Raw genomic sequence first — 7,802 nt, 5'->3', positions numbered from 1 at the left:
AAATAGGAAAGAAATACCTGGTCTTTGGGTATCCCCAGTGGCTCAGTGGTAATGAATCCACCTGCAAGTTAGGAGATGTGGGTTCCATTTCTGGGTTGGGCAGATCCCCTGGAGAAGGGCATGGCACCCCACTCCAGTATTCTTGCCTGGAGAATTCCATGGACAGAGGAGCCTGGGACTCTACAGTTCATAGGGTCACAAACAGTCGGACACAACTGAAATGACTTAGCTCACTTGGATGAGCCATGGCCTTTCCCTTCTCCTGCCCTCCTGATCTCAGCCAGTGCTTTCCACTGGCAAAAGTCAAAAGGCAAGCGAACCACAGAAGATGCAGTCTTCAGAAAAGGGTATAAAGCGTCCTTTAATGTAGGGTGAGGTGTGGGTGAGGGCAAGCTGAGAATATGAGCGCTATACAAGAAGTAAAAATCATTACAAACAATTTTTAACACGGACAAATGGAAACAGCAGGAAGAGCTGGTAAATTGCTTCAGGGAGGACATAGGCCATGAAGGCTAAAAGCATTTCATCTGCCGTTGCTGCTGTTGCTGCTGCTAAGTCATTTCAGTTGTGTCCGACTCTGTGTGACCACATAGACGGCAGCCCACCAGGCTCGCCCATCCCTGGGATTCTCCAGGCAAGAATACTGAAGTGGGTTGCCGTTTCCTTCTCCAATGCATGAAAGAGAAAAGTGAAAGTGAAGTCGTTCAGTTGTGTCTGACTCTTAGCGACCCCATGGACTGCAGCCTACCAGGCTCCTCCGTCCATGGATTTTCCAGGCAAGAGTACTGGAGTAGGGTGCCATTGCATTCTCCATCATCTGCCGTTGGGCTGTACTAAATCACAAAGTTAAAACAGAGCTTCGGGCTCATCCAACCCAAGTGTTTGCTCACTCTGTTTACAGAGAACCAGGTTCACAGATGTGTCCACCTTCACACAGTCAGTGAGGGAAAGAGTTGGGCCTGAAACTAGGTCAGCCAGATCCTAGTCAGTTTTTCACTTACTGGTGTAATATATTTCTCATCCAGAGAGGAAGGCCAACCTGGTGCTTTAACTTTCCCTTTTTTGAGATATTTTCAGAAATAGCAGCTCTCTTTTTCAGGTGGCGTCTCAAGCAGAACTCAAAACAATACCACCAGAAGCAGTTGCCCCATCTTCTCAGGACAGAGTGTTACAGAGGACGCTTTCCCAGAGGGCTGTGCTGTGAAGCATCCAGAGCTGTGGCTTCAGGTACGTGCGCTTCAGGGCAGCTCTGTAGCTGCCCACGCTCTGAGTCAGTGAATAAGCGTACGTACACTAAACATCTAGTAAGTACCAGGCAATGGGGATGCAATGCTGAATCACACACAGTTCCTGTCCTTAAGGGGCTTGCAGTCTAGAGGGGAGACGAGGAAGTGACTGCATGTGGTGGGGGTGGTCAGTGAAGCTGAGTACCTACCTTACCCAAGGTGAGATGCAGAGAGGCTGCTCAGCCTTGGGAGTGTAGAAACTGCTTTTTCCTCAAGCACCAGAGAAGCTCATGTACAGAATTTTCCTCATTTTGCAGTGTTTGTTTAACACACTTTATTTTTTCTTTCCTTTTCTTCTATTGTTATTATTTTGGCCCTGTCATGGGACATGTGAAATCCTCGCTCCTGGACGATGGGTTGAACTCACGCCCCCTGCATTGGAAGCACAGAGTCCCAGCCACTAGACCACTAGGGAAGTCCCAGACTTTAATTTTTAGAGCAGTTTTAGGTTCACAGAAAAACTGAGCAGAATATACAAAGGGTTCCCGTATACCCCTTGCCCTCATACATGCCTAACCTCCTCCACTATCAACATCTTGCCTTAGAGTGGCACATTTGTTACAAGAACCTAAATTGACTCATCCCTGTAACCCAATATCCATAGTTTACATTCACATTTACTCTTGGTGTATATTCTGTGGGTTTTGACAAATGCATAAGGACATGCATCCATCGTCGTAGTACCATGCAGAGTAATTTCACTGCCTAAAATATCCTATGTGTGCTGCCCATTCAGTGCTCCCTACCCCCACCCCCAGCCCACTGATCTCTTTACTGTCTGTATAGTTCTGCCTTTTCCAGAATATTATGTGTTTGGGATCATAGAGTATGTAGCCTTTTCAGATTGTCTTCCTTCATTAATAATATGCTTTTAATATCCCTCTGTGTCTTCTTGTGGATTCATAGCTCATTTCTTGTTAGTGCTGAATAATATTCCATTGTATGGATGTGCCACAGTTTATCCATTCACCTACTGAAGAGCATCCTGGTTGTCTTCAAGTTTTGGCAATTCTCTGTAAAATTGCAACAGAGATCTGTGTGCAGATTTTAGCAAGGAATGTGATTACTGGAGTATATGTTCAGACTGTTTAGTTTTGTAAGAAACCTTCAAACTTCAAAAGCAGTTATACCATGGTATATATATATTTTAAATGACTTAATCTTGAATCCAGCAGTACCTACATGAGGTGTGTTTTCAGAGACTTCAGAAAACTTCCCTGATCAGCCGTTAGTTGGAAGATGCCTCTCATTCTGTCCTCATGTTTCATCTAAATAGTTTGAGTTTTTGAACTCTGTCAAAAATACAAACTCTTGTATAATTGGTAACAATTTTCATTGTCGTCAATTACGTATACCTTGAACAGGAACAAATGTTCTAAGACTGCTTTGATTAAGCAACATGCAGTGGAAGTTAAGGGGGAGAATTGTAGTATATATAACTAACTGGTCTGTATTGTTCCTGTCCCAGGAGTATTTGCTGTATCCAGGGTTAGAGATCTGTTTTGTTTACTCTAATAAGTGGAGAAGGAGCCAGCAGTCAGCAGGCACTGAACTAAAACTGGGCACACAGAGATAAAGAGGAGCAAGCTGTGTCCTTGAAGAGCTAACCACCCAGGCATGTACACACACAATTTCAGTATAACATGGTAAGTACTATAATCACAAAATTGATCTTCAGATAGTCTGCCTAGCTGTCAATTGATGTGTCAAATCATGTGTTGCAGTCTTTGGTACAGAAAATATGGTTTGCTCAAATAGAGGTATTAAAGCACCATTGGAGCTCAGCAGTGAGCATGACTGACTCAGCCTGGAGGCTCTGAGAATTCTTCACAGAGGAGACAAAGTTGGGGTTTAATATTCAAAAACATATGTGACAATTCCTGGCACAGGAGAGAGACAGGTTTTAAGGCAGACAGTTAAGTGTGTGTGTGTAAAGGTGTGAAGTAGGAAAGAGTTTGGTCTGTCTGAGGGAAGTGCTTCAATGTGGTCAGAGAAGAAAGTATCTGAGTTGGCGGCAGGAGAGGTGGAAGGGAGGAGGCAGCGTGTGAAGGACTTTGTATCATAGGCAGGAAGCTAACCTTGTAGTAGTCCAGTAGGATAGCCATTAACCATATGGCCCTTGAGTACATGAAATGTGTCCAATGCAACTGAAGGGCAGAATTTTTTGTTTTATTTCATTGATGTAAATTAAAAATGGAAATAGTATAAAATAGAAAGATACAGAGATAACATGTCGAAATGATTATATTTTGGATGGGTTAGTTAAATACAGTACACTATTAAAATTAGCTTCACTTGTTCCTTTTCAGTTTTTAAAAATGTGGCTACTAGAACCTTTAAAATTATGTGTTCAGCTCACATTATATTTTTGTTGGACTGTGCTGCTATAGGCAGTTGGAAGCCACTGAGAGATTTTGTGCAAGAAATGAATGTGATCAGATTGGGGTTTTATTTTTTAATTTTTTTTAAATTTTGTAAATCATGAAAGTATGGTGACACATTTACAGGAGACTTGGAAAATACAGAACAAAATTACATATAGTTCCCCTATAACAATTATTATTTCAAGTAGATAAATTAAGGTTTTTAGTTAGAGTTTCAATATCAAACTCTCAAAAATTAATAGAATGAATAGACAGAAAAGTAGAAGGACATAGTAGACCTGAAAAGCACTATGAAACAGTTCAACATAATTAAGATTTATACAATTTTCACACAACAAAAGGTACAAATTCAAGTTCCCGTAGACTATAAACCAGGAGACACGGAAACATATCCAGAGATGTAAAAAAAGTATGCACAGCCTGTTCTCTTATCACTGTGTAATTATGTTAGAAATCAATATCAAAAGATACTTGAAAATAACCCGCATATTTTCAAGTGCAATGTGAGATCTTTGATTTAGCCACAGAAATCTTTGATTTAGCCAGAGAGATCTTTGATTGAGCTATTGAAAGCCTCAAGAAGGTTAAAAGACTAAAAAACCAGAGAGCAATTGCAGAGAAATATTTAAATGAGACATTAATATCAAAATGAGAAATTAATATAAAGATACTTCAAAATCCCCTTGTATTTGGAAATTAAGTGTCCACTTTTGAATAATGGGTGTTTCTAAGGAGATATAACAAGGAAAATTATAAAATATTTGTAACAGAAGAGAAATGAAAAGAGAATGGACACTAGTATAAAATTTTCTGACATTTGAACAAAATCTGTACTTTAGTTAATAATACTCTGAAAGTAAAAGTGAAAGTCGCTCAGTCATGTCTGACTCTTTGCAGCCCCATGGACCATAGAGTCCATGGAATTCTCCTGGCCAGAATACTAGAGTGGGTAGGCCTTTTTCCCTTCTTCAGGGGACCTTCCCAACCCAGGGATCAAACCCAGGTCTCCCACATTGCTGGTGGAAATATACTGTATCACATGTTAATTTCCTGTTTCTTTTAACATAATATTTCTTTATACTTTCAAAACTGAATTAGAAGTTTCTGAGGTGAAGTGAAGTGAAAGTCACTCAGTCATGTCTGATTCTTTTGTGACCCCATGGACTATACAGTCCATGGAGTTCTCCAGGCCAGAATACTGAAGTGGTAGCCTTTCCCTTCTCCAGGGGATCTTCCCAAACAAGGGATCAAACCCAGGTCTCCACATTGAAGGTGGATACTTTAGCAGCTGAGCCACAAGGGAAGCCCAAGAATACTGGGGTGGGTAGCCTATCCCTTCTCCAGCAGATCTTCCTGAACCAGGAATTGAACAAGGATCTCATGCATTGCAGGCACATTCTTTGCCAGCTGAGCTATGAGGGAAGCCCTAGAAGTTTCTCATTCAAATATATTTTTTAATCACTAAAATAATAAATTTTCTAGACTTTTATCAGTAGTACTAGATGCCAAAATAAATGGAACTATATCAAAGTTTTGAATGACTATAAATTACAAATCTAGTATTCTATTTATATTAAGTCAAACAAGGAGACTCAAAATGTCATAAATTTTTTAGCTAGGCAAAAATTCAGAAGTTTTCTAAAATACATTTACTTACTATACATATATATGTATATATATGTACACATACATACGTATACAAAAGCTTTTCTACTACACTTGATAAAGCCTTGAGAAAGAACAACAAAAAAAAAGAGATGGGGAAATTGGAAAACATAAACTAAATGAAATGGGAGCATTGAATATAAAATAGAAAAAAATGAAACAAACTAGATAAGAGTAAAGGTCATCATATAGTCCAGTTGTTTTTAAACATGACTGCTCATTGGAGTTACCTCTGGAGCTTTGCAGAAAAAAAAAAAAAAAACAATACCTTGGCATTTGTATTTTTCAAAAATTTCCAAGATAATTCTACTGTGCATCTGGATTTTTAAAAGTGATAACCAGTTTTTCCATTAAATGGTTGTTTTAGTGATATAGAAGTCAATTATTTTCTCTTAACCAATCATGATACAATGGTATTAAAGTGAATATTAGTTACATAATCACAAAATTGAACTCAGCATTCAGAAAACTAAGATCATGACATCCAGTCCCATCACTTCATGGCAAATAGAAGGGGAAACAATGCAAACAGTGACTGACTTTATTTGGGGGGGCTCCAGAATCACCGCAGATGGTGACTGCAGCCATGAAATTAAAAGACGCTTGCTCCTTGGAAGAAAAGGTCTGACCAACCTAGACAGAATATTAAAAAACAGAGATGTTACTTTGCCAACAAAGGTCTGTCTAGTCAAAGATATGGTTTTTCCAGTAGTCATGTATGGATGTGAGAGTTGGACTATAAAGAAAGCTGAGCATTGAAGAATTGATGCTTTTGAACTGTGGTGTTGGAGAAGACTCTTGAGAGTCCCTTGGACTGCAAGGAGATCCAATCAGTCTATCCTAAAGGGAATCAGTCTTGAATATTCATTTGGAAGGACTGATACTGAAGCTGAAGCTCCAATACTTTGGCCACCTGATGCAAAGAACTGACTCGTTGGAAAAGACCCTGATGCTGGGAAAGATTAAAGGCAGGAGGAGAAGGGGACGACAGAGGATGAGATGGTTGGATGGCATCACTGACTGAATGGGCATGAATTTGAGTAAGCTCTGGGAGTTGGTGATGGACAGGAAAGCCTGGCATGCTGCAGTCCATGGGGTTGCAAAGAGTTGGCCATGACTAAGCAACTGAACTGAACTGAACTGAATCACAAAATTAAAAGTTTTCACAGTTAATAGCTAGACAAAAGATAAAAGATAATTGCAGTATACTGTTAGGCTAATCATGTTTCCATTATGGCTTGCAGTTATAATCCACCTGTACAGTAGAGACCTGAATTCAATCCCTGGGTTGGGAAGATCCCCTGGAGAAGGGAAAGGTTACCCACTCCAGTATTCAGGCCTAGAGAATTCCATGGACTGTATAGTCCATGGGGTCTCAAAGAGTCAGATATGACTGAGCGACTTTCACTTTATAAAATAATTACACACAATTTAGGGGGTTAACTAGAGTGATTTGGTAACTAGAAGTGTATACCTGCACATGTTTATATCCACCTAGCCAGTCTATGTCTTTTGGTTGATGCATTTAATCCTTTTACATTAAGGTAATTATTAATATGTATGGTCCATTTTCTTAATTATTTTGGGTTTGTTTTTTGTAGGTCTCTTTCTTCTCTTGTGTTTCCTGCCTAGAAAAGGTCCTTTAACATTTGTTGTAAAGATGGTTTGATAGTGCTGAATTCTTGTAAATTTTGCTTGCTGGAAAGCTTTTGATTTCTCTATCAAATCTGAACCTGAGTCTTGCTGGGTAAAGTAAACTTGCCTGCAGTTTCTTCCTTTTCATCACTTTAAATATATCATGCCATCCCCTTCTAGTTTGTAGAGTTTCTGTTGAGAAATCAGCTGATAATCTGATGGGAGTTCCCTTGTATGTTATTTATCATTTGTCCCTTGTTGCTTTTAATATTTTATCTTGTCTTTAACTTTTGTCAGTCTGATTATTATGTGTCTCAGTGTGTTCCTCCTTGGGGTTATCCTGCCTGGGACTCTCTGTGCTTCCTAGGCTTGGTTGACTATTTCTTTTCGCATGTCAGGGAAGTTTTCAGCTATTATCTCTTCATATATTTTCTTGGGTCCTTTCTCTTTCTCTTCTTCTCAGACTCCTATAGAGTGAATGCTGATATGTTTAATGTTGTCCCGGAGGACTCTTAGGCTGTCTTCGTGTTTTTCGTTCTTTTTGCTACATTCTGTTTTTTGGCAGTGATTTCCCACCATTCTGTCTTCCAGGTCACTTACCCTGGAGGTTATTCTTCTATTGATTCCTTCCAGTGTATTGTTCATCTCTGTTTGTTTGTTCCTTAGTTCTTCTAAGTCTTTGTTAAACATTTCTTGCATCATTTCCATTCTTTTCCCAAGATCCTGGATCATCTGCACTATCATTATTTTGAATTATTTTTCTGGAAGATTGCCTATCTCCACTTATTTTTCTGGGGTTTTATCTTCTTATTTCATCTAGGAGATAATCCTC

Source organism: Capricornis sumatraensis, chromosome 2, assembly GCF_032405125.1.
Source record: "Capricornis sumatraensis isolate serow.1 chromosome 2, serow.2, whole genome shotgun sequence".
In the NCBI taxonomy this organism is placed as follows: domain Eukaryota; kingdom Metazoa; phylum Chordata; class Mammalia; order Artiodactyla; family Bovidae; genus Capricornis; species Capricornis sumatraensis.
The sequence above is the reverse complement of the archived record's forward strand: the minus strand, read 5'-3'. Positions refer to the sequence as shown.